The sequence below is a fragment of the Mustela nivalis genome (assembly GCF_964662115.1).
Source record: "Mustela nivalis genome assembly, chromosome: 15".
Lineage (NCBI taxonomy): Eukaryota > Metazoa > Chordata > Mammalia > Carnivora > Mustelidae > Mustela > Mustela nivalis.
Window position 1 is genome coordinate 31,519,830 of NC_139034.1, and position 25,411 is coordinate 31,545,240.

A 25,411-nucleotide genomic window follows, 5' to 3' on the forward strand; every position below is an offset into this window, starting at 1 on the left:
TTCTGTTTTTACTGGAATTGAAGCATTAAAATTTGCTTCTGAGACTTCCTCACATGTACACTATAGTGAATAATTTTGGAAATATTTTCACCATTTTTTATTAAAATGGAATATACATTATCATAACCACTTAGAACTTAGAATGAGCCCTGGTAAACAGATGCATATGTTCCTGAATTTATTATCTTGGGTTCCAAGTACCTTGTGGAAAATATCTATTCTGATAGAGACTTCTAATATTCTCCCAAATCCAGTGCTCCTCTCTTTCCAGACACATGGGAGGATTGTACTTTCCCACTGCCTTACGGTTGGGTAAGTAGTTTCTGCCATTGAATTGTGAGCCAAAGAAACATGTGCCGCATTGGGCACCTGGGTGGCTCAGTGGGTTAAACCTCTGCCTTCGGCTCAGGTCATGATCTCAGGGTCCTGGGATTGAGTCCCTGGTTGGGCTTTCTGCTTGGTGGGGAGCCTGTTTCCTGCTCTTTCTCTGCCTGCCTCTCTGCCTATTTGTGATCTCTGTCTGTCAGATAAATAAATAAAAATCTTTGAAAAAAAAAAAAAGAAACATGTATCACTTCAGGCTATAGCATTTACATGCTGGTGTGTGACCCTCTAGCCCCACCTACTCCCTGAAGAGTCATGGAGAAACGGTGGCATCTCTCCATGTAATGACCACAGGGAGCAAAACTGATCTGCCAATCTTTACTGGGCACACAGTACGAGTGACAAATAAACTTTTATATTTTTAAGTTATGAAATTTCTGGGATTCTTTGTTAGTTCAACCTCACCTATTTTAACTACCATATGCGTCTTCACTAACATACACACATGATGGCCTGTGGACAAATCTGGCATGCTGCGTATCTTTAAATTTTTTTTTAAAATTTTCTGTTCTTTTTTAACATCTTAATTTTATTTTTTATTTTTCATGTTCCAAGATTTATTGTTTATGCACCACACCCAGTGCTCCATGCAATACGTGTCCTTAATACCTACCACCAGGCTCACCCATCCCCCCCATCCCCCTCCCACCAAAACTCTGTTTCTCAGAGTCCGCAGTCTCTTGGTTGTCATATCCCCCTCTGATTTCTGCCAATTCACTTTTCCTTTCCTTCTCCTAATGTCCTCCATGTTATTCCTTATACTCCACAAGTGAGTGAAACCATAGAATAATTGACTCTCTCTGCTTGACTTATTTCACTCAGCATAATCTCCTCCAGTCCCATCCGTGTTGATGCAAAAGTTGGGTATTCATCCTTTCTGATGGAGGTGTAATATTCCGTTGTATATATGAACCACATCCTCTTTGTCCATTTGTCCGTTGAAGAGCATCTTGGCTTGTGGTAAATATCGATCTAACATAAATTTTACCAATTCCAGCATGTTTACCATTCAGCAGCATTAGGTCCATTCCCATTTTCCTGCAGCCATCGCTATCATCCATCTTAAGAAGTCTTTCATCTTCCCAATCGGAAAATTGGTACCTGTTCAACAATAACTTCCATTCCTCCCTCCCTGCAGCTCCGTGTAATCACTATTCTACTTTCCATCTCTATGAATTTGCTTTTTCTAGGTACCTTATATAAGTGGATCACACAGTAGTTATCCTTTTGTACCTGGCTTATTTCACTTAGCATAACATCCTTAAAGTTCTCCCATGTTGTAGCATGTAGAAATCTCCTTCCTTTTTAAAGAACTGAATAATATTCTATTGTGTGTATGTAATATATTTGTTTACTTGGGTTATTCCCACCTTTCTTGGCTATTGTGAATAATGCTGCTATGAACATTGGTGTAAAAACACCTGTTTGCATCCTTACTTCAGTTTTTGGGGGGTATATACCCAGAAGGAGAATTGCTCATATGGCGATTCTATGTTTAACTTTTTTTGAGGAAGCACCATACCCTTTTCCACAGTGGCTTCATAATTTTACATTTCCATGAGGTTTGCCACATCTTTGCCAATATTCATTATTTTCCATTCTATTTTCAATGAATATTTTAAATAGTAGCCATCCTAACATGTGTGAAGTGTTATCTTGTGGCTTTGATTTGCATTTTCCTAATGATTACTTTTGTTGAACATTTTTTTTTTTTATGGCTCTTGGTATATTTCTTTTGGAGAAATGTTTATTCAAGTCCTTTGCCCATTTTTGGATCAGGTTGTTTATGTTTCTGTTGAGCTGTTGCTGCCTGTTTTTGTACATACAGTGTTTTTGGAACAGCCATTCATTTGTATATTTTTATAGGTATTATTGTGTTGTAACAACAGAGTTGAGTAGTTGTGGTGGGAGCTGAGTAGCCTACGAAAGTTAAAACATTTACTGTGTGACCTTTTACAGAAAAATATTGTCAAGTGTAGAACATCAGAGATTCTATTTCCACTTTCCCCAGGAAACCTGGCAAGTGTACGCCCCTTGTCACTCCTTTTTCATCCTCCCCACCCTTGACATCAAGACATGAAACTTACTCCATTGGTTGAAGCTGTGAAGGGAGATCAAGTTTGGGAGTTGGGAAGGAAAACAGATATAGAAAGGACAATATTTCAAGGTCATGAGGTGAAAACATGAAAGAGGGACTCCATAATGCTTAGTTTTTATATTAATATTTATTCATTACCTTTAATGTACTAGGGTGCTGCTAGATACTTTTCATGCATAATCGCATTTAGTTGTTAAAACATAGCTCTGAGATAGATGTTCTTATTAACCTTATTTTAAAAACAAGGGCATTGGGGGATTTTTGCCCAAAGTTCCATTGTAAGTGACTGAGTCAGGATTTGAACTCAGCCCAGTCTAGCTCTAGCATCTCAGTCTAGCCTCTCCTTCACTATGCTGAGCAGAAACAAGGTACATGTGGAAAAAGGGAGCCAACTAAGTAGGTTGGAGAAGAGGCTGTGTTCTGGAAAATGGAGGTAGGGAAGGTAAATGTTATATAGATTTAAACTGAATTTCAGGTGGCCTCAAGTGCCAGACTGTGGATTTTGGACTTATTGTGAGAACTTTGGGCAGCTTACGTGACAGAAATCAATCTGGAGTTGTCAAGAGTTGAAACCATGAGGTGAGGTAAGGCAGAGGGAAGGCTTGCCAGGCTATTGTAGTATAATCTAGCACAATGAATATGGCTTCAACTACGATGCTATAAATTTTTAAGTGGATAATAAAAAGTCATAAATCTGTTTTCTTAGAGTAATGACCCTTAAAGGTATTTCTAGGCTAATTTCAGAGGAGAATATAGGTCTCCCCTCTCCTCTCTGTCCTTGGCTGGAGTTTTCATCTACCATGGAGAATGCTGAGAGAGATGTCATAATAAAATTGGGAAGTGGAGCATAGTGTGGCCCTGAAGCACCTTTGCTTCTGACTGTAGTCATTTGTGCCTTTCTTAAGGCTTGTGGGGACTTTGTTAATTCATGCAACAACTGAGAACTTTAATTTGATCTCCTTTTAGTTACTATTAAATTACAATCTTTCTTTATTCTATATGACAGATAGGACTGTCGTACTTCTATTAGTTTTTCCAGATAAACAGAAGAGGTCTTAATTTATTCTGAAGGGGTCTATAGCAGGAATAAGTCAAACTGTTGTTACCACAAATGCATATTTGGGAATTGGAGGACTGTCTATGTTCAGAGAGCTTCTGGTGTTATGAAAGGTCCAGGAACAAGGTAAACATTTAAAGGAAGTTTAATAAAGAACCTATAATAATTGTACCTAGCTTTGGCTTTATCAAGATTTGGTTTAAAATATAATATTCACAACACAGTCAGTTCTCATGATTCATAATAGTTACATTCCATAAAGTGTCTGTGAACACAGAGTTAGCAAATAATGAACCATTGCTGTTGGGGAATAGGAGGAGAAGTTCCTACGAGCCTCTGGACACAATATTTTCATTAACAGATCAATACATAAACTTGTGGTATGTGTGTGTCTGTTTAAAGGCATCATATTTAAAACAGATTGTTGATTCCTGAACATTGAACTATGGCCGGCATTGTAACTCATGCCTGAATGAAGCTTCTCTAACACACGTTTTCTGCATAAGGCACATCATAGCCTTCTGTGCTTAGGAACACTAGACAGCGCTTCAGCACCCCAATGACTGGGAGCCCTTTTCACCCCAAAATGTGCAAGTATGACACTAACTACACGATAGAAAGGACACTATTTCCAGTATGGGAGCTGGAATAAGAAGGTGGAGCACCAGCTTGTTTGACCTTGGCTGGGAACAGGTGCACCAAGTGATTTGAAGTTTTTTCCATTCTGCACATTTTCCTAAGTGATCACAAAGGCTCCACAAATATTGATTTTGGGGATTACAAGTAAATTTTAGTAAGTAGGTCAATTTGTAACCATGGAGTCCACGAATAATGAAGATCGATTATACGTGATCAGTGAATGACATTATTTTTATAACCAAAGTTCAGTTTCGTTAATTATGTGCTAACCCATGCTTAGTTAAGCCTTGTCTGGGGAAATCCTTGATCCCACACAGTTCTGCTCTGATTTGCAGGGAGAAAGCATAGGGACGTAGCAACAGCTGGACCAGGTGCTTGCAAATCTAAACCCTGCATGACAGAGAAGACTCTTTCACCAGCGTAGGTGTCCAAACATCAGCAGAGTGACCACCAACCCACATGCTCACCCTAGCTAGTGAGAACTCACAACAGACAATCTCCTTCTGCCTCTTGCACATCACTTACCTCAGGCATGTGAAGCACAGAGTGTTTTAATCTTGGGACAGGACTTCTGCCCCAGGAGAGTCAAAAACAACAAGGAATTGCCAAAGCTAACCTTGCATGTCTCCCAAGACAGGAGTATCCATCAAACAGCAAAGGAAGATGGTGTTTGATGCAGCCAGGGAATTAAACCCAGGCACAGAGAGGCCAGGAAGTATAATCTGGGTCCTGTTTACAAATCTCGGTGAATTAAATTCATAGGTGAAAGCCATGATTCAGCAGGTTAATTATAAAGTTTGATTCAACTCTGAAAGCTATCCAGACTGCCTCCATTTGAATAGTGAGATCATTGGGGTCATTTCAAACGTTGGAAGTAACTCTTGAATGAGGAACTCAGTCCCCCAAACTCTTAGGTCCAAGATGTCCTGGTGCTAGCTCATTGTCTTGTCCAACAACATGGAGAGAATTCCAGGTCTCACCTCAGACCTCCTGCATTCCCCTGGCACCCAGGGGCCCAATGGCAGTGGTGACTCCCCTACCTACCTCCACTTTTCCCAGCTCAGACCTGTCCTCTGTTGCAGGCCCTGTGCTTCCAGACCATTGGGAGGCAGCCTCCTCACTGATGGGTCCCTGCAGGGAAGGCCCAGACTCCTCAGGCCTTATCCTCGTCCTCTTCCATGCTGCCCTAAATCTTGAGTCAAGTTCAGTAGCACATCCTATCATTAGAAGCTCTGGAGAATTAGAAGTGACAGCAGAAAACAAGGCAGGAGGTACTTCCACAGAAGCAGCAACTGATTTGAGGTACTGTGGATAGGACCTGGAGCGTGGTGAGCAAGATAGGGGCATTTAGGGTTGGAGCTAAAGGATCCTCTTGGAGTATTAGAATGTTTATGCCCAGCGCAATAATTGGTGCCCATAATGGCAGTTCCGCCATTCTGAACGTGTCAAATTATGTTCGGATACACTACCAAAAAGACATAGAAGTAAAGGATTTTAGTAAAGATGGTCATAAGAATGGTGAAAATACAGTAAGCCTTGGCACTTTTGGAGAAAGCTTATCTGCATAATTCAGTTCTCTGCAACACTTTATTTCTGGAAGATGCTAAGGTAAACGAGACAATCAATTTTGGATGAATTGCTTGGCTCACCGCCTTCCTGGTACATACATATTTCTATTCTAGGTAGAAAGAATGAAAACAAAGTTTCTCCAGTGAGAGAACCAGCATGAAGGGGCATGGCAGAGTCTCTTGGTTAGTGCCCCAATAGCCAGGTCCCACCATTTTCTTCCAGGATGCTGAGGCCACCATCCTAGAAAATGTCAAATTTCTGGTCTCCCTTGCAGCTAAGGGTGGGCATGTGACTGACATATGGCTAATGAGATGCAAGGGAAAGTCAGCTGGGAAGCTTCTGGAAAAAGGATTCCTCCTGGATTTTAAAAAAAAAATTGAACAATACAGAGACATATGGGGAAAGTTCTCTGACAGCCCAGGTGCTTCCAGCCCCCCTCCTCTCTTGCCTTTGCACTGAGTTGTGATTAAGTTCCCTCCCTATAGCCCTCTTGCTATCACAAAGGGACTTACCACCCAAGCATCAAAAATGCAGGTGGGAGAGATAAGTCCTGATCCTTGATGACACATCGAGTCCTTGAGCCAAGGCCCTGCCTTTATTCAGATTTCTTGTTAGGTGAATGAATTAAAACTGAAGAGTTATTCTGGATATTCTGCTATGTGTATCTGTAGACTGATCAGGCGAAGAAGGACTTCCTTTTAAGGTTGCGTTCTGGGTTTGATCCTTACAAAAGTACATTTTACATTTGAAAAGTAAAGAAACTGAAGGGCAAAGTTGCAGAAAAAAATCATGTATGTAGACTGGTTACAGCAAGTTAATGAGGCCAGGGCTGGGGCTGATTTTTTGTTCTTTCTTTCTTTCTTTTTTTTAATGAAGATTCTACATTTTTATTTTATTTTTTTATTTAAATTTTTTTTTTTTAATTTTTAAAATTTCTTTTCAGCTTAACAGTATTCATAGTTTTTGTACCACACCCAGTGCTCCATGCAATACATGCCCTCCCTAATACCCACCACCTTGTTACTTCAACCTCCCACACCCTGCCCCTTCAAGACCCTCAGGTTGTTTTTCAGAGTCCATAGTCTCTCATGGGACTTTTTTTCCTTTTAAGGATTTTATTTATTTATTTGAGAGAGAGGGAGAGAGAGCGAGAGCACAAGCAGTGGGGGAGAAGGAGAAGCAGGTTCCCCCTGACCAGAGAGCTCAATTCTAGGACTCAGGGATCAAGACCTCAGCTGAGGGCAGGTGCATAACTGACTGAGACACCCAGGCACCCCTGGGGCTGATATTTTTGGGCAGTTTGGTTGGTGTTTCCATTTTGTGGTCACCCGCTGAACCCTTAATGCTCTCAACAGCAGCAACAATAGTCCCCCCCCCCCCCCCCCCCCCCGGCCCAATGGTGATAGCTAACATTTTACTGAGGGCTCCCTCCCTTTCGCCGCCCTGCACCATGGTGATAGGTGACATTTTACTGAGAGCTTCCACTGGGTACTGACACTGTTGTAGGACGTTTCCACTTAAGAACTTACTAATTCTGCTGGGAACCTATCAGGTCTCCCATGGTCCCCAGCTCCTGGTGACCACGTCCTGGTGTCCTCACTCCTCCCACGGTACCAGAGTTGCTTTGTGTAACAAACAGCCTCGGGCAGAAGGGCTGGTGTATCCCTGCTGAGATTAGATGATTAAAGGCAGCTTCCTTCCTGGAGAAGAACTGAGGACTCCACCAGACTGCTTCTTGGTATTTTTGTGGACATGAATTATTTGATCACTTGGGTGGGACGGTCCTCAGTGTGGAGGAAGGGGTATAAATCCATCATCATCTCTGTAAGAAAAATATACTCCCTTGCCTATGGTGGGTGGGCAGAATCACCTTTCTACCTCAAGGATGCTGTGTACACAGGCTCAGCCGCTTTGAGTCACTCTCTTATTAAATCGGTGACTTCAGAGGCTAGTGCAGATCCAAAGCCCAAGCTCAGCAGCTCTCTCCAATATTTGGTGCCTATCAAGGATTTGGACTTGTGTAGAGGACAAAGAATATTTGTTAAAAATAGGGATTATACCTCTGGGAGGGATTTATTTTTGTCACAGATTGGTTCTTGCTCTAAGCAGTGGGTTAACTTAGAGTTCATATTCTTTTCAAATTTGTGTTAATTAATTCTCCCTCCCATGACCTCTGACTGTGTTAGAATGAAAGCTCCTGGCAGGTCGAGGTCCTGGAGGAGATGTCAGACATTAGGAGAAACAGAATATTCATTCTAGAGGCAAGGCTCATGGACACTCCCATTTACTGAATAGAAGTTGTTCAGAATACCTCTGCATACATTGTTTCTTTTCACTCCCACAGTGTACTTATTCTGTAACAGCTGAGGAAAGTGACTCAGAGGTCAATTCGTTTGTTAAGGTCATACAACAATTATAGCTTGTTTATTTGGTGCTTACTGTGTCTATTTACTATTCTAAGCACTTTACGGATATCAACTCATTTAATCCTAAGGACAACCCTATGAGGAGGGTTTTTGTTTTTAGCTTCATTTTTATGAATAAGGATGTAAGGCCCAGAAAGGTTAATTCACTTGAGGGCTGCCTATCTCCACATCTCTGCACGCTACCAGGCCGTGCTGCTAATCTTTGGGCTTTACCTTGTTAACTAGCAATATAGGCTAGAATCTGAAGCCAACTTCGCTTTTGCAACTCTAATATTCATTTCTTTGCTCAAGATGGTAGTCATCTTGTTATAGTACCAAATATATAATTTCATATCAGATGTCCACCTTTTGTTTTAGAAAACTGTTAACTTATAAATATAGACCATCTTTTCTTCTTGTAAACATAGCCTATCTTTTCTGCTAGGTGGCCTGCAATGTTTGATGGAAAGACCTTCAAATGATAGCACCGGGAACCATTCCATAAACCTTGAGAAATCTATCTGTCTGATTGTTACTTCTGATTCCTGAGCATCTCACATGGACCACAGGGCAGCTCTAAAGGTACCAAGTCACATCTGCATGTGGGTACCGGCCCTTCCACCCTCTACCTTACACATAAATGGAAATCAGGCAGTGCCTTCCCTGGGTTGCTTTCCCCAGACCCCAACCTGAAATTAGCTCTCAAGGCCTTGTTCCTCTGAGAGTGAGACCTGAGATCTGGGACCAGCCCCAGTATTTGTTACCATTGTGCATGAATCAACAATTTCAGTGTGACTTACAGGAGGCAGCATGGTGCGGGCATACAGTGTGGGCTGAGGGTCAGGGTTTTTATCTCTCCTTTACAATTTTCTCTCCTCCTCCTTGACCTTATGCCTATGTAGTAGAGACAGTGGCTAATATAACTTGTACCTGTTTCTCCCACCAGACATCAAAGGGCCTCCTGCCATCAAAGACACCAGCTGTTTTGACATCCTGGTGTGGGGCGAGTGGCTGGAAGATGTTTGCATTTGTACAGAAAGAATCAGCCTACCTTCTACCTTGCACACATAGTACCTGAGGGCTTACTTTGGAGAACTTTCCGTTATCCTGTTACGTTAACAACAGTTCTGTCAACTAGTTCTATTATTATCCTAAAAGATCTTAGGAGGTTCAGGACTTGTCCAGAGGGTGACACCAGGATTCAAATCCAGGTCTTTTTACCTTAACTCCAGTGCTCTTTTAATGCCACACTGCTCTGCACATTATCTCTTTCAAGAACCTTTTTATTTTTGGAAATATTTTATTGCTTATTTTTGCGAGAGAAACAGAGAGAGCATGAGCATATGAGCGGCATTTAGAGGCAGAGGGAGAAGGAGAAGCAGGCTCCCTGCTGAGTAGAGACCCTGAAATGGGGCTCGATCCCAGGACGGGGGAATCAGGAGCTGAGCAGAAGGCAGATGCTTAACCAACTGAGCCCCCCAGGCACTTTCAAGAACTTTTTAGAACATTATAAAGAAGCTCTTATAGAATATCCAACCACTAACTTTGAGTTACCCAATAATTAGGGGCTGACTAAGAATACTACTACTACTACTACTACTACTACTACTACTACTACTACTACTAGCAGCTAATAGTTATTGAATGCTTACTATGTGTCAGGCTCTGCTGAGAACTTCGTGTGCATCAAATCTCATTTAAGTCTTAAGACAAAAACCCTGCAAAGCTTTGCTCCTCAAAATGTGGTCCACAGACCAGCCGCGTGGGCATTAGTAGAACCGGTGAGAAATGTAACCTTTAGGCCCTGCTCCAGATCCCCTGAATCAGAGCCTGCCTTTTATTGAGATCCTAGGCGATTTGTGTGATCATGGATGTCTGAGATGATGCTCTCTGAGGAACTGCCCTAACCTATTTTATGGGGGAGAAAATTAAGGCTTGGAGAGATTTCAGGAGCTTAGATACCCATTCAGGCAGTTCATTCAAACCAGGCCGCCTGCGTGCAAAGCCTTGCACATTACAAATGACTACTTTCCATATTTGAGCCTCAGCCTGCATGCCTTTCTCACAGGTATAAAGGTGACTGAGGGTTTTGGTGTCATTGCATGAAATGCAAGAGTCAATTATCATATGGTTTCACTTATTTGTGGAGCATAACAAATAGCATGGAGGACATGGGGAGTTAGAGAGGAGAAGGGAGTTGGGGGAAATTGGAAGGGGAGGTGAACCATGAGAGACTATGGACTCTGAAAAACAATCTGAGGGGTTTGAAGTGGCAGGGGTGTGGTGGGAGGTCAGCGTACCAGGTAGTGGGTATTATAGAGGGCACAGATTGCATGGAGCACTGGGTGTGGTGAAAAAATAATGAATACTGTTATTCTGAAAATAAAAAAAAATTTTAAAAAATTTTAAAAAGTTAAAAAAAAAAGATAATCATGCAAAGCAGAGCAGGCTGATCATCTCGCCCACAGTGGAAAGACCGCTTGGGTTATTTTCTGTAAAACGGTGTTCAGATGCCCACTTGGCATTCTGAGACTCTCCACCATGATGCCTGCAAAGCACTTAGCCAGAGTTCAACAAATGGTGATTATATTTTAGGAGTGTAATGATTAAAAACTCATGGTTGAAGACTAACAAGTGTTGTTGCAGAAAATCTGAGGTGACCCAGGAAACTCAAATCCCGCACGGGAGAGCAGGGAAAGTTTAGCTTTATTAACACTAGCGGGCTCACCGGGATTTCTTCTCAAAGACTGAGCACCCGACAGGGTTAGGAGTGAGTTTTTGTGGTTATGGCTAATGGTGGATGATAACAGGGTGTTTTCCTGATGTCTCGAGGCCCGGAGTCTTTCCCAGTCTCTCAAGGCCAAATGGCCCCTTCCTGTGGAAGCACAATCTCTGTGGAGGTGGCTCAGGGGAGCGCTGACTCTTTCTTTTCTTATTCAAACAGGACCAGGCCTCTGGTCTTTCTCTTCTGTCTCAGCAGGAGCACTGACTTGTTATCTTATCTTAGTCAAATGGAACATTTGGTCTGCTCTTGACCTTAGCAGGTGCAGACGGGAGCCAGAGTCTCTCTCAGTGTTTCTTTACAACTTCGCAAGCGAAGTATGACTTCCACTTGTTTGGAAGAACAAGGTGGCACCCCCTACCCCCATTCCTGTAGCAAGAAACCTAAAAGTGAGATAAGCAGGAACAGAAATATTTTTTCTATCCAGAGGCTTTGGGCTTTTTCTTTTTCCTTCCTACTTGCTTAATAGGGAGGAAGCTGGACCATGAGCAAATGTCCATTTCTTTCTCTCTCTCTTTTTTTTAACATCTTAATTTTATTTTATTTTTTTTTTTAGTGTTCCAAGATTCAGTGTTTATGCACCACACCCCGTGCTCCATGCAATAGGTGCACCCACCATCAGGCTCACCCAATCCCCCGCCCCACTCCCCTCCAAAACCCTCGGTTTGTTTCTCAGAGTCCACAGTCTCTCGTGGTTTGTCTCCCCTTCTGATTTCTCCCAGTTCACTACTATTTCTGTATTATCTAGCAATAGCTCCTGGCTATGGATGTGATTCTAAAAGTATTTCAGCCTGTGAATGAATGCCCCATTGTTGGTATTACTGCACCGCAGGGCCCTTTTCCTTTCTCACCAGAGGAGTCCTCATGGGCCTTTCTGAAGTAGTTTACACCAAGAGGTCACACATGGGCTTGGCAGCCAGGGATCCCGTCCTTTGGAACTTTGCTGTGTCACAGTTGTGGTCTGACCTCTGGCTGATGGGCTCCTGGTTCATCTTCCCACTGTTTGCACCCTTCCCCCTCTGCTCTTGGGTTGCAGGGGGGAACATCTCTTTTGGAGAGTGACCAGTGCCTTTTTTTTTTTCACTGACCGCCTTTGCACTGCGGTGCTTCTAAGTTGAAGCTTCTGTTCCCATGGTTCCCATTTCCACAGGGAGGTAGAGGGTGGTGGCTAATGCACCCCGGTGTCTGGTGACAGACTGCCTGCATTCAGATTGGGGATCTGCACTGTTTTTGTGCCTCATTTCCTTTGTCGACAGGGAAGAGTAAAAATACCTACCAGCTTCCTTGTGGGAGGGGAATCCCCTTCCCCTGAGGGTTGTGGGAATTTAGACAGATTTCAAACAGTGCTTATATAGTAAGTATTCAGTAATGGCTCTTGTTATCTTTTTTTGTTTTCCCCACGAAATCTGTGACCAGGACAGTTTTTTCCCACTTAGCTGATGAACACACTGGGGTCACCCAAGTACAGTTTCATAATCCCTTGTACCAAAAAAAGTAAAAAAAAAAAAAAAAAAGCCAAAAAACTGAAACAAGAGACTTTTCTTTTTAAAGTAATTCATTGGGTAGTAAAACCTGACCAGAACTGACATAATAGCATCTATGATCTTTATGTATCTCACCTAGTATAAATATGGATGTTTCACTGAAACAGTAATGTGTTAGGTTTAGGGAGTGGCTATGTACTCTGCTGGGGAGCTGATAAAATTTTGAGACTCAGATTACTTGCCTGAAAAACATCGTGATACCCTTGTGATTGGGTTGCTAGGGGATTAGATCAAGGAATGTATGTATATTGAGAAGACTGGCCATCCTGTTCTCTTCTCAGATGGAGAATCTAGAGTCAAGACTTCTGGGACGAATATAGTAGGGACCCCAGAATGAGCCATTTAATAAGTCTCTTGAGGATATGATTGAAATGTAGGTGCAGTTCTTGATGCTGTAGGCTCTGGGGTAAGCAGGGAATGAGCCAAACTCTACCCTGCCCACCGATGCCTTACTGGGACCAAGGGAGTCAGAGTGACTCTATTGCTAATTACGAGGCAGCAAGGGCAGCTGTCCACGCTGAGCCAAGTTTGGATGCTACTGCCCATCACCCCAGCTCTGACCCCCCACCCCCGACTGCATGTGTCTGTTCTCACAAACCTGGCTCTGCTGGTACCTCTGCCTCTTGTCTTCTCCCCACCCCAGCCACTGGGCACACAGGTTGTCCTTCCATTTCATGAACTCTGACTTCAGTCCTGGCTCCATGGACATTTGTAAGCCCCTCTGGCTGGAACATTCCTCTCCCAGATCTTCCTGTGGTGAACTCATCATCTAAGTCTTAGGTCTGTTGTCACCTCCTCAGAGAGAGAACCTGGCCACCCTACCTCACTAAATGGCACCTTGTTTCTCATCATTCTTTGTCTTACAGTCCTGGGCTCCCTCTTTTCTTCTGAGCACTTACCCATTATCTGATGTTATCTGATCTATTGGTTTATCTTTTCATTCTCTTTCTTCCTGCATAGGAATGCAAGTCCCTTAAGTATGGGGCTTTGCCAGTCTTGTTCATTATTGTGTTCCCAAGCTATAGAGCTGTGCCTGGCACATACATTTATTGACAACTAAATGAATCAATGAGTGGGAAATCGTAAGGGCAACTCAGCCTGGAAGGCCCTGTGTCTACTTTATACAGTGATATCTGGAGAGCCAGAGAGCCAGAGTCTACCCCCTCCTCCAGACTGTTTTGAGGAACATGGAAATATTGCTGGTATTATGGAAAGTTAACCACAGGCGACTCCAGCCTGAACGATTGAGGCTCAAGGAGACCTGTGAGGCAGAACACAATATCCTGTAGAACAATTTCTCATAGTGGGGGTTGGGGATAGAGTATGGAGTGGGTCTGGGATTTTGGGTGGTAGGTTTGTGGGAATTCAGCTGTACTTGGAAAATTTTGCTCCCTTGTAAGAAAAAGAATCTCAAGCAAATATAGTGAAGTGTTGATTTGATAAACCTGGGTAGAAGATGCATAGATATTTGGTATAGGATTCCTTATGGTTTTATCATTGTTTAAAATATTTTATAATAAAACTTATAAAACATATTTTTATTAGGTAAGATACAGGGAGTTAGATTTCTCTATGGATAAGGGTGGTTTTACAGAGAGGTGGATGGAATTCATAGATGGAAACTTACCAAAAAGAAGTGATTGGGGGAGAGAAATCAGGACCTTTGGGGTAGGGCGTGCAAGTTAGGATCCTCTTAGGAAGGGCTGATTTCCTTGGGGACTTTCCCTCGAGTCTCTGGAAACAACTAGTGAGAATTAACCTCTCCCTCCCCCCCCCCCAAATTATAATTCTCTTTAAAATTTGTCCTAACCCTTTAATGGAGAAATTAATGTAGTAGAGTCTGTTATGGCATTCTGGGGAGATGAAAGATGGGGCAGTAAAGAGACAAGGGAATCTTGTTCCCCTTCTCCCTTGTATCTTGAAGAGGAACCTTCATTATACCAGGTAGATACAGTTGGGATTTCCGTGTGTGGCCCCTGGGACTCAGTAATTGCCCATGGGGAGCTGGGAGGAATGGGAGATGAGTCATGGGGAGATGAGGAATGGGAAGACTGCTCCTGAGTGGCCACTTAAGAGCTGTGTAAAGCTGTATGCTTGTCCCCCTATGTTAGTGAGAAGTAGAATGTGACCAGTAAAGGGAAGTGGGCACCTGAGTTGTATATGAATAATAGAATGTCCAACAGAATGTAAAACTCTTGGAATTTGGGTGAAGCCCAAATCTAGAAGAGGATGTAAGTGTCCTTACATTCTAAAGACAAGTAAAGGACACATCTAAGCCAGTCTTATGAAGAGATGACAAATACGATCCAGCAGGTATCACCCTGCTTCACCTATTTTTGTTAATAAAAAAAGAAAAGATATTTGAAAGTATTTTTTTGAAAGAAATCCATACAAATGAGAACTCTTTGGCTTTTTTCCCAGCATGTTCCCAGTACCTCTCCCCTTCCCAAGAAGATGGCTATAGAGACTGGCAGTGCCCATGGAGGGGGGTGCTGGTCTCTTAGTGCTGGCAGAGGCCTGATGGATAGTGTTACCACTGGGACAGGGCATGGAGAAAGAGGTCTGGGAAATCTCATGTGTCCCTGGAAGTCAAGAGTAAGACTAATGTCCACCTCCTGCCTAGAGAGTTCTGAAGCAGTAAGGCTGTCTGAAGCAAACCACAGAGGTAGAGAATTGGGGGAGGGCACTGCATCTGGGCCAATCCATCATTATTTGTGAGTTCCTGTGGCCATTACCAATAGAAGTTAACAGGACACCAGCCATCCTCAAGGGATCCTCCCCCAAAGGCCACCTGTAATGGGAAGGAGACAGCAGCAGCTAGAGGCCGATGCTGGATTGCCGAGGACAGGAGATGGGGGAGATTGAAAGAGGCTGTCAAGATTGCCCTGTGAAGATTGCCCAGGGCCCAGGTCAGAGAACTGGACAATGCTAAGTTCAACACAGCTGGCAGGGAGGCTCCGAAGAACGGGCCCCTATATTACTTGAGTGTTTGATGTCATGCTCCAGTGATCTCAGGGGGGATCTTCTGTGGTTTGCTCCCACAAACCACAGCTCAACCCCCAGCCTCTCTGAGTCTGTAGTTGAAAAAGATGGAAAACAAAAGGTGGAAAAAGCATTAAGAGACCAGACCATGTACTCTGGTACCTATGGCAGGTGTTTGACCATGGGCCAGAACTGGATTAGGGAGAAGGAAGTAATTGTAAATAAGATAGGATATTGCTGTTTTGATATGATTCTACTGAAATTTTTTTAAGATTTTCTTTATTTATTTGACAGATCACAAGTAGGCAGAGAAGCAGGCAGAGAGAGAGGGGAAGCAGGCTCCCTGCTGAGCAGAGAGCCTGGTGCGGGCTCGATCCCAGGACCCTGGGATCATGACCTGAGCCGAAGGCAGAGGCTTTACCCACTGAGCCACCCAGGCACCCCTCTACTGAATTTTTTAGTATCTGAGAGTGAGTCTTAAAGTGAATTAAAGTGATAAGAATGGCCTGAGATGATGTCTGGGAGGGGACAGGAAACTTGGATGGAGCATGCTAGTAAGGGGAGAAAAATAGAGCTGTTTCCTGGTTGTGTCTTATTGTAATCAGCTCATAAAATAAACCACAAAGAACTTGGCATAGTGTCTTGTAAATGGCAAAATCTTGGTAAATGCCAAAAGGCAGTTATTATGACCATCATTTTTATCCTCCCCTACATAGCAAGTGAGTCATGTCCAAATCACCACTCTACAGACTCTGAGGACACAGGGCAACAGAGAAAAGCAGTGTCTGGAAACCAGTGTAAAAATCCAAGAAAGTATCAGTAATCAAATCACACTTTAAAGTTCACCCTCAGATCCACTTGCCAGAGAATGCCAATGAAAGGAACAGGGAGGGTGAAATATTTTGAATTTGTGTTGAGTAAATGTGCTGTCCTTCCCAAGGATGGGGGAAGGCTGTTGACCCACCTTGGGTGACATATTTCTAGATACTTTCCCTGGAAAGGACTCTTGATGGAAGCCTTTAGGGCATTTCAGCAGATTGGGATGGGGATACATTTTGGGTGTGATTTTCATACAATCTGTGGGCCTTGGGATTGCAGGGCAGGGGGCCCAGTCTTGTTCCTCTGGCTTTCCTGTGGAATTAGCCCAACTGTCTTTTTGCATATCGAGCCATGTTGTTTCACCGTGGCCTCTCCCTAGAAACCGAGAAGAGCCTTGTGTATAAGCAGTCATTTTGTGGAGAATCTGGGAGGCATGACGGTGGTAGTAAACATGGATGACCAGAAATCATGGATGGTAGAAATTTATGCTAATCCAGAAATGTTGATTGCTTCATCTTTACCAACCATCTTCTTTGAGACCTGAGGTTCTTCACAGACTAGCTTGAGTTTTATTTTTGGTTCTTGCTAATCTAATGTTTGGGGATGATGAGAAACACTGAAATGAAAAGAAATTAGGTAAAGTAGTGGGGCCAGAGAGCCTAATCCATAAACTGGATTGGCTAATTTGGCATTGGCTATAAATACTGTTTTGTAATTATGTGTCATTGTCTGGGTGATTCATACGGATAGTCTGTGAAGTATGAGAGGAGAGATGTACCCTGTACCTGTTTTGCTTCCTCTTTGGATTTGGCTCTGTTAATAATAAAGCTTATAAAGTCAAGAAAATTACCACCGACACAATCACAGAAGGTACCAGGGCATTGAGTGTGTGTAAATTTTAGGCAATCGAGATTGCATTTGAAAGAATCCTTTGTTAGATCAGAGCATTTCCTGGAATAACACACTATTGAGATTTGCTGTGATCGATTCTGGGAATCTTGGGGCCACTTTCTCTACTATTGTTAGGAAAAACACCCATCTAAGGAATCAATATGGTCAAGCAGAACATGTACAGAACAGTTTAATATATCCATCTCTCCTTGGGAAATGGCTTTTTTTAAAATCACAGGAGTACTTTGCTCTTTTGAGAGCTGACCCCACCTTTATCTTACGTGACCTGAGACAATAATTTGACAGAAAAAAAAATCTTCAAATACGCGATAGAAGTTGACTCACTAATGTGAAGACAGACATGTAAGGAAATCGAACCCTCTAAATTCAGCAATCTTGTTATTCTGCCGTAGCCCATGCACCTGCTCCTACCTGTGTTAGCTTTCTACCTTCACTGAGACCTCCAAATTTTCCCCCTATTCCTTTCACTCACTTGTTATACACTACCCTGATCATTTCATTCATTCATTAGGTAGCTCCTTGTTCATTCACTCTGTTATATAGCTCCCCATGTATCTCAGTCATTGGCTACACACTTCCACTCAGTGCCCTAGGCAGCAGGCTGTGAGAGGGCCAGATGAATGGGAATAGAAAAAGCATCAGGACAGGAGTGGCAGGTATCCTGTCCCTTACAATCAAGTCTGAAAAAAATGGGGAAAAAAACCTCAGTTAAATCCAGGCTGGTGTCACTATCTAAATAATTGGCTTGAATCACAAAAGGGCAAAGACACCCCCGTTTTGACTGACTGGGTCTGGCTCTCATGTGAGAAAAACCAGTAGCTGGTTACAACTCCCAAGGGGGCTGGCAAGAACTTGGCAAGTATGTGAGATTGCCTAGCTCACTGGTTAGAATTCAGGACCAGTGTTCTAGTTCTTCGCTCCAGAATGGTGGTAGGTGGTTGAGGGGAAGGTAGAATTAGCAGAAAGACTGGGCAGCAGGTTCTGTTTGAGATAGGAAGATCTTATGGAATGGGAACAAAATATGTAATCTGTGGCTATATTTAGAAAACCTCTATTCCTAGATATTCAGCTTTGAGATAGGAAATAACTAGGAGGTTCCTGCTTTGATGCTAGCATGAATTCCTCTTGCCCCATGGCCAGGCCTTCAGATGACTGACTTAGTATATTTCCAGTTGCTTGAGGGCAAGATCTGTACCTTACCTATTCTCTCACATGTCTGTAGACCTTTCACTATACATTGAACATGGTCAACATGTCACAGGTGACATTTCAATAAATACTAGAATGAATATTTTAGACAGTGAGCTTAAATCTATAAGATTTATTTATTTTTCATTTTCCTCTCAGCACTCACATTTAATTCTTTATTTTAGACACCAACCAGTCTTAGATACTGATTCAGATTTTCAAGTCCTTGCACTGCTTTAAATGCCCTTTTGTCCTTCCTTACTCTCCTCCCTGAAAGTGAGAATTGTGTTCTGCCCATAACGTGGGCATGCAATTCCCATTGATTGCACAGAATAGGATTTTTACAATCTCTCTCCCTCCCCAGTTCTGTAGAGATATAATGACATTAAATATTGTGTAAGTTTAAGGTGGACAATGTAATGACTAAATACTGCAAAAATGATTACCATGATAAGGTTAGTCAACACATCCTTATCATTTGTTTTTCTCATTTCAATGGATTTTGTGGTCAGAAAGATCTTCATTTGGACTCCAGTTGTATTAATCAATAGCGGTGAGACTTCGGGCTAGTTATTTAGCTTCTCTGAGCCTCTTGTTCTCACCTATATATTGTGGATAACACACCTATGTCTTAACATTATTGTGAAGATGTAATAAGGTCAAAAGTATAATAGACCTAAGAGTGCTAATGAATAAGTATTAAATCTTTGTTAAATCTCTTTTCTCCTACAGACCATGGTGAGGTCCTACTTCAGAGATTAGTTTACCTCTCCATGCATCTCTCTAAGCTACTGTTATAACCAAAAGGTTTATTATCTTTATTTGCTATTAAAACATAAATGAACTTGTTCAGTTACATGACTGGAGTTCACTATAGCCAAGATTTAAACTCAGTTCTTTTTTTTTTTTTTTTAAGGTTTTATTTATTTATTTTTTCAGAGAGAGAGGGAGAGAGAGAGCATGCACACACAAGTAGGGGGAGCAGCAGGTAGTGAGAGAAGCAGACTCCCCACTGAGCAGGGATTTGGATACGGGGTTCCATCCCAGGACCCTGGGATCATGACCTGAGCTAAAAATATACACTTAACTGACTGAAGCATCCAGGGTCCCAGTTCTTTTTGACTCATGTGCCCATGTGCTCTTTTTATTCTGTACATTAAGAGGGTGCTGGCATCAAGTGTATTTAATTCTATTCTAGCATTTTGAGACTGAATCAAGTTTTTATTTTTATTTTTAAAAAAGATTTATATATTTGTTTTGGAGAGGGAGGGAGAAAACAGGGGAGTGGGGGAGAGGGAGAAAATCTCAAGCAGTAGACTCCTTGCTGAGCACAGAGCCCTGTCCAGAGCTTGAGTGCATGACCCTGAGATCATGACCTTAGCTGAAATCAAGAGTTAGACACTTAACTGACTGAGCCACCAAGTGCTCCTGAACCAAGTGTTTCAAGTTCTGCATTTTCCAGAATCACACGACAAGCACAAAGCAGGTATCAACAAATGCTCAACTGCTGTGTTTGTATTTTACGGATCCAATATCCCACTCTTTATCCAGTACCAAAAATAGGTTCTCTGGAGTGTATGTCCCCACCTTTGTCCATGTACTCTTGTGTGGGCAGCTGAAAAACGATATCCATGTCAAGTTTCTGGAACCTATGAATGTTACCTTAACTGGGAAAAGAGCATTTGCAGATGTGAATAAGGTAAGTATCTTGAGAATAGGAGAGCATCCTGGATTACTCAGATGGATTCTAAATCCAATGACAAGAGAAAGAGGGCTATTTGAGACAAAAGAGGAGAAGACACAGAGAAGAGAAGGACCCAATGGGACCACAGAGACAGGTATTGGAGTGGCTATGGCCACAAGCCAAAGTGGATATGGCCACAAGCCAAAGAATACCTGGAGCCATCAAAAGGGGGATGAGGCAGGGAAGGACGCTCCGGCACAAACTTCCAAGACACCTTGATATCAGACCTATGGCCTCCATAACTGGGAAAGCATAAATTTCTGTTGTTTGAAGTCACCAAGCTTGGGGTGATTTGTTACTACAACCTCAGGAAATAAATATATCATGCACTTAGATGAATAAGCTAAATGAAATGATAAGAAATTACATTTCTTTTTTTATTATTAAATTTATTTATTTTCAGAAAAACAGTATTCATTATTTTTTCACCACACCCAGTGCTCCATGCAATCCGTGCCCTCTCTAAGAGAAATTACATTTCTTGAGTATTTTCCCTCTCCTGTGATTCCTACCTCAGACATTGTTCCAGTCTTTGAAGCAATGTTGTTTGCTTGGTTTCCTATCTTAGCTATTTTTTAAAAAGATTTTATTTATTTATTTGACAATAGAGACAGATCACAAGTAGGCAAAGAGGCAGGCAGAGAGAAAGGAAGCAGGCTCCTCGCTAAGCAGAGAGCCCGACGGGGGACTTGATCCCAGGACCCAGGGATCATGAAGCCAAAGGAGGAGGCCTTAACCCACTGAGCCACCCAGGTGCCCCCCTATCTTAACTATTAATGCTATGGCTGCCTCAGCTGGTAGTGTTGCTGTAGGGTCTCTACCAATCAACACTGAATAGACCAAGGTCAGATGACATTGAGTGAAGTTTGGGGAGTTTGGGTCTTAGAGACCCAGGGTCAATGTTTTATCTTTAATCATTTGCTTAGAGAAAGACAGAAAGGTGAGGTCAGAATTTCTATTAAATATGGAAAATACTAATTAGGAAAATGGGCAGCGGTGTCTGCCTCATTACCTGGCAAATTGATTTTAGCTCACTAGCAACTGGCACCCCTAGATCTGAAAATCATGCCAATGGGTAGTTTAACACATTCTTTGAAGAGATGTGACAATTGCCAGAGTGAAGAATGTGCATCATTTTAAAATTAAAGTAAATTCCTGTAGTATTGAGGTAAAGATCAGAGTGATCTCTTGACATCTAAAAGTGAAAAAAGTGACAAAAGGTTATTAGCAAGTGATTTGTAGTGAATAATTGCAGATCTAAGATGGAAAATGAAATAGATTAAATCTTAAAGACTTGAGATAAAGACTCCAGTTCTGGAGCTAATGTGGTACAAGATCTGTATCTTACTAGATAGGAAAGAAAGGAGAATAAATAGCTTTCTGATAAAAAGAAGCTTGTCCATTGTGATGATTTCTCCAAGGACCTATTTTCTTTGTTAGAAAATCAAAGAGGAAAATTATATTGCAAGGTCACGGAATTAATCTTTGTCTGAACAATAACAACAAAAATGCAATTAAAAAGACATAGATTTATACCTGGAAATAAATCTGTTGAAAAATAAATCTGTTGACTGTGGTTCCTATTTGAGTGTCAGCTAACTGGGGGCTGATACATAAATAAAGATTATTCCTGATTAAAAGAACCAAGGAAGTCAGGTTTGGTTTCAGGTTAGAGTCGGCTGGTCACTCAGAGGTGACTGCACTCTGTTCCACAGGAAGGGCAAATCAATCAGAGTGAGAAACAATTAGAAGCCGAGATGTTCCTTTTCAGCCTAATTTTGTCACAATTTTACGAATTCTCAATTTTAACTGTAATAACCATAAATTTGCATTTTCACACAGCTATCCCTATGTGTCTGATCCCTCACTCTCTCTTTTATTTCTGTACATTCCTATCATCAGTTATGGTGCTTTGGGTGATAGGTAACAGGTGTAAGGGATGGCACTTAGAGGGGAACTTTCTCCAAACTGTCAACATCCAGATATAATCTTCTGGGGAAATGCTAATAAAGAAAGTACAATTTTTGGAAATCAGGTACATAACTATAATCATAAGCATGCTTCTACTTGTCACATAATGTAATAAAAATACCAAGATAGAAAACTAAAAGAAAAAAGAAAAAGCAGTGAGTACATCTCTTGGAGTTCTTTACCACTGTCTGATCTAGGTTATCTGGGACTCCCTGATCACAGTGATTTTCATGCTAAGTGTGTTTTATCTACTGTGATATAATAAACTATCCCGATTAGCAGTTTAAAGTAATAAACATATATCATATCAGAGTTTCTCTGAGTTAGAAACCAGGAAGCAGTTTAGCAGGATGGTTGTGTCTTGGGGTTTCTCATGAAGTTAGAGTGAAGCTGTTGGCTGGGGCTGTAATCATTTCAAGACTTGACTGTGGGAAGATGTGCTTCCGAGTTCATTCGCAGAGTTGCTGGCTCTTGGCAGATTGGGCACTCAGCAGTAGCTGTAGCCATGTTGGCCTTGAAGAGTGAAAGTCTATGTTGAACCCATGCATAACCTTCATCCCTGTCGCCATGGCTACTTTTCCCATGAGCCTGCTGGGCAGTGGCAGGGTTAGCTGGGGAAAGAGGGTGACTGTTTTCAATGGATTGGCCATCCAAACTTCATGAACATTAAGATCCTCCTTTGAGAGCCATTCGAAAATGTTTGTCTATATACCTCTTTCCTAGACCTCCTTGCTACCAATTTTCTAATCTTGTTTCTTCCAAATCCTGACCATCCTATCAAACCATTAGCCACAGCTCCCAAATTGGTATAGACACATATTTTTGGGTGTATCTCCCATCATTCCCTCCTATTTGATTATGTGTCTCCTCATGGAAATTTTCACACTGTCAAGTAACAGCCACAGCATACTGGACAAGATTACTTTTTAGTGGCATGAAACAGATATGATGTCTTAATCAAAAGGGTTTTACTGTTTTTATATAACAATTAATCTGACGATTAGAACAATTAATCCACAGTCTAAACTGGGTCCTCAAGGGAAATTTTAAAAACCAAGACACCTTCTAGCCTCCCACTACTACCCATAAGCCATGGTTTTCCTACCTTGATGATAGCAAAGTTCTATTGACCTTTTGCCCAAATACATCTTTGTGCCTCCATTCTAGCAGAAAGGGGGAAAGAAAAGAATAGAAGGTTATGCCAGCAAATCCTTTTTATTAGGAGGACAAGAGCTTCTTTACTCTGCTCTTATCTCATTGTCCAGAACTAAGTTTCCTGGTGTTCTTCAGTAGAATAAGGTCCGGGAAGGTGAGTATCTCTTGCCGGTCATATTGCCTCCCCAAACAAAATTGGGGTTCTCTATGTGAGGAGAAAAAGATGAATGGATATTGGTAGTTTCTACTATTTCTGACCTTTTTCTTTTCTGCAGTTAGTATATGTTGAAGTTGGTGGGTAGAAATGAGAGTAGGTTGAGGATCTCGGGGAAAAGATAGGAAAAGGTGGAGGGGACTGTCAGGAGGAGGAACTGGATACTAGAGGAATGGATTCCCTTTGTTTTAATAAATTTAGTTAATTTCCACTTCATGTAAGATCCTATTGTTTTTCTGAGAGAGGAGACCTAGGAGGTAAGAATTCCATAAATTTCATGCCACCACTTCTGCCTTCCTTACCTTCTGAAAGGAGAACCTTTTGTTCACCCATTATTACTTGATGAGTCTTACTGGGATTTGCTTTGGTCCGAACTATCTGTTTGGTGGTTCTTTGTCTTCTCTGTCAAAAACCAAAGTGGCAGGGCACCTGGGTGGCCCAGTGGGTTAAAACCTCTGCCTTCAGCTCAGGTCATGATCCCAGGACCTTGGGATCTAGGCCTGCATGGGCTCTCTGCTCAGCAGGAAGCCTGCTTCCTCCTCTCTCTCTGCCTGCCTCTCTGCCTACTTGTGATCTCTGTCTGTCAAATAAATAAATAAATAAATCTTCTAAAAAAACCAAACAAACCAAAGTGGCTTCTTTGGGTTTGGACTTCCATTTCCCTCTTCCTGTGGAGATACTGGCTGTACATTTGCTCTCGAAAACAAAAGAATGATTCTAAGGTGATGACTTTTGGCTGAGTAGTAGGGAAGGGCAGAGATTATTAGACCAGTGAGGCAGATAATTTTAAGTAGGTGGGCCTTGAGAAGATACCAGATCACACCATCTATCTACTATACCGAATTTTCTACTTGGCCTAAGCAAGGGTGTTTGGCTGTAGACACCATCGTTTAACTCACTTTAGTTAAAGGACTGACTACTTGGGCCCAATGTAAATGCTCTCTAGATTCCTGGGGATAGCCTTTGAATAGGGTGGCCTTCTGTGTAAAAGCTTCCTTTCTACATTCATGACCATATTTAATTAACAAGCTACCAGTAGCGCTGAATATTATCAAATGGCAGATTTTCCTACCAAGATCTTATTCTTATACCATATCATGACACTGCAATGGAATAGAACATAGATAATTTGTTGGGAGAGGAGATCATTAACACATTTGTAATGTGTGAGCCTAATACACATTATAAATCATTCATATCTACATTGATAAACTAAAAGCATGAAGCTACAAAATTTGCTGTGCAATAAAAGGTTCTGGGTCTAAACTAATCACGAATACAGTGACATGAACTTGGTGTCACAGGTCCTAAATGACATGGAAAAAGATTTTAATTCTTCATTTATCCTGAGATAGGTATTATTGCTAGTCTCAGTAGAAACCTATTCAAACTATCAGAGTTTTTCCTTCTTGGATTAGTAGGTTTTAATAATTTAAGTCATGCCTTTGATTTCTCGGCTGTTTCCATGGCAACCTAGTTGGGAGTCTTTTTGGCAACTAAGTGGGTGAGAACATGTCCCACAACCACCTCGACTTATGGAAAAATTCCAGCAGCTTCTTTTTTTTTTTCCCATTTCTAACAAGTCACAGAGCATCACGTTAGAGCTGAATTATCCCCTGCGTCTTTGTCTTGGGGAAGATTAGACCCTTATACTTTTTAGTTTAGGACTCTAATGATACCTACCTGACATGATACCACCTGTTTCCCTCCAGTCTATATTCTCTATTCTGGTGTGGCCAGTGTCCCAGATCATTGATTCTGTAGGAAGGCCAAACTTCTCAGAAGCAGAAGGACTTGTGGTTGCCAACCTGGTCATTGTCTGTGACCCTGATGTTCCCTCTATGATCCATGCCCTGTCATGACTTCATGATTTTCTGTCTCCTTCAACCCCAGGGATATACTTTGTCAGCTGATCTGTCACAACACTTGAATAAAGTTCTCTTCTTGT

The 25,411-nt window shown here is 41.9% G+C and overlaps 1 long non-coding RNA gene across 3 annotated transcripts in view; it reads left to right on the forward strand.

Moving 5' to 3' along the window:
- The window catches only part of LOC309849253, a 323,232-nt gene that overhangs the window by 152,074 nt on the left and 145,747 nt on the right, over window positions 1–25,411 (forward strand). For 2 of the 3 annotated variants that reach the window (XR_014303616.1, XR_014303617.1), the window contains exon 4: window positions 8,598–8,734. The exons of the other annotated variant lie outside the window; for it this stretch is intronic. This is a non-coding gene — a long non-coding RNA (uncharacterized lncRNA). The remainder of the gene's footprint in view (window positions 1–8,597; window positions 8,735–25,411) is intronic. 3 annotated transcript variants of the gene reach the window in all.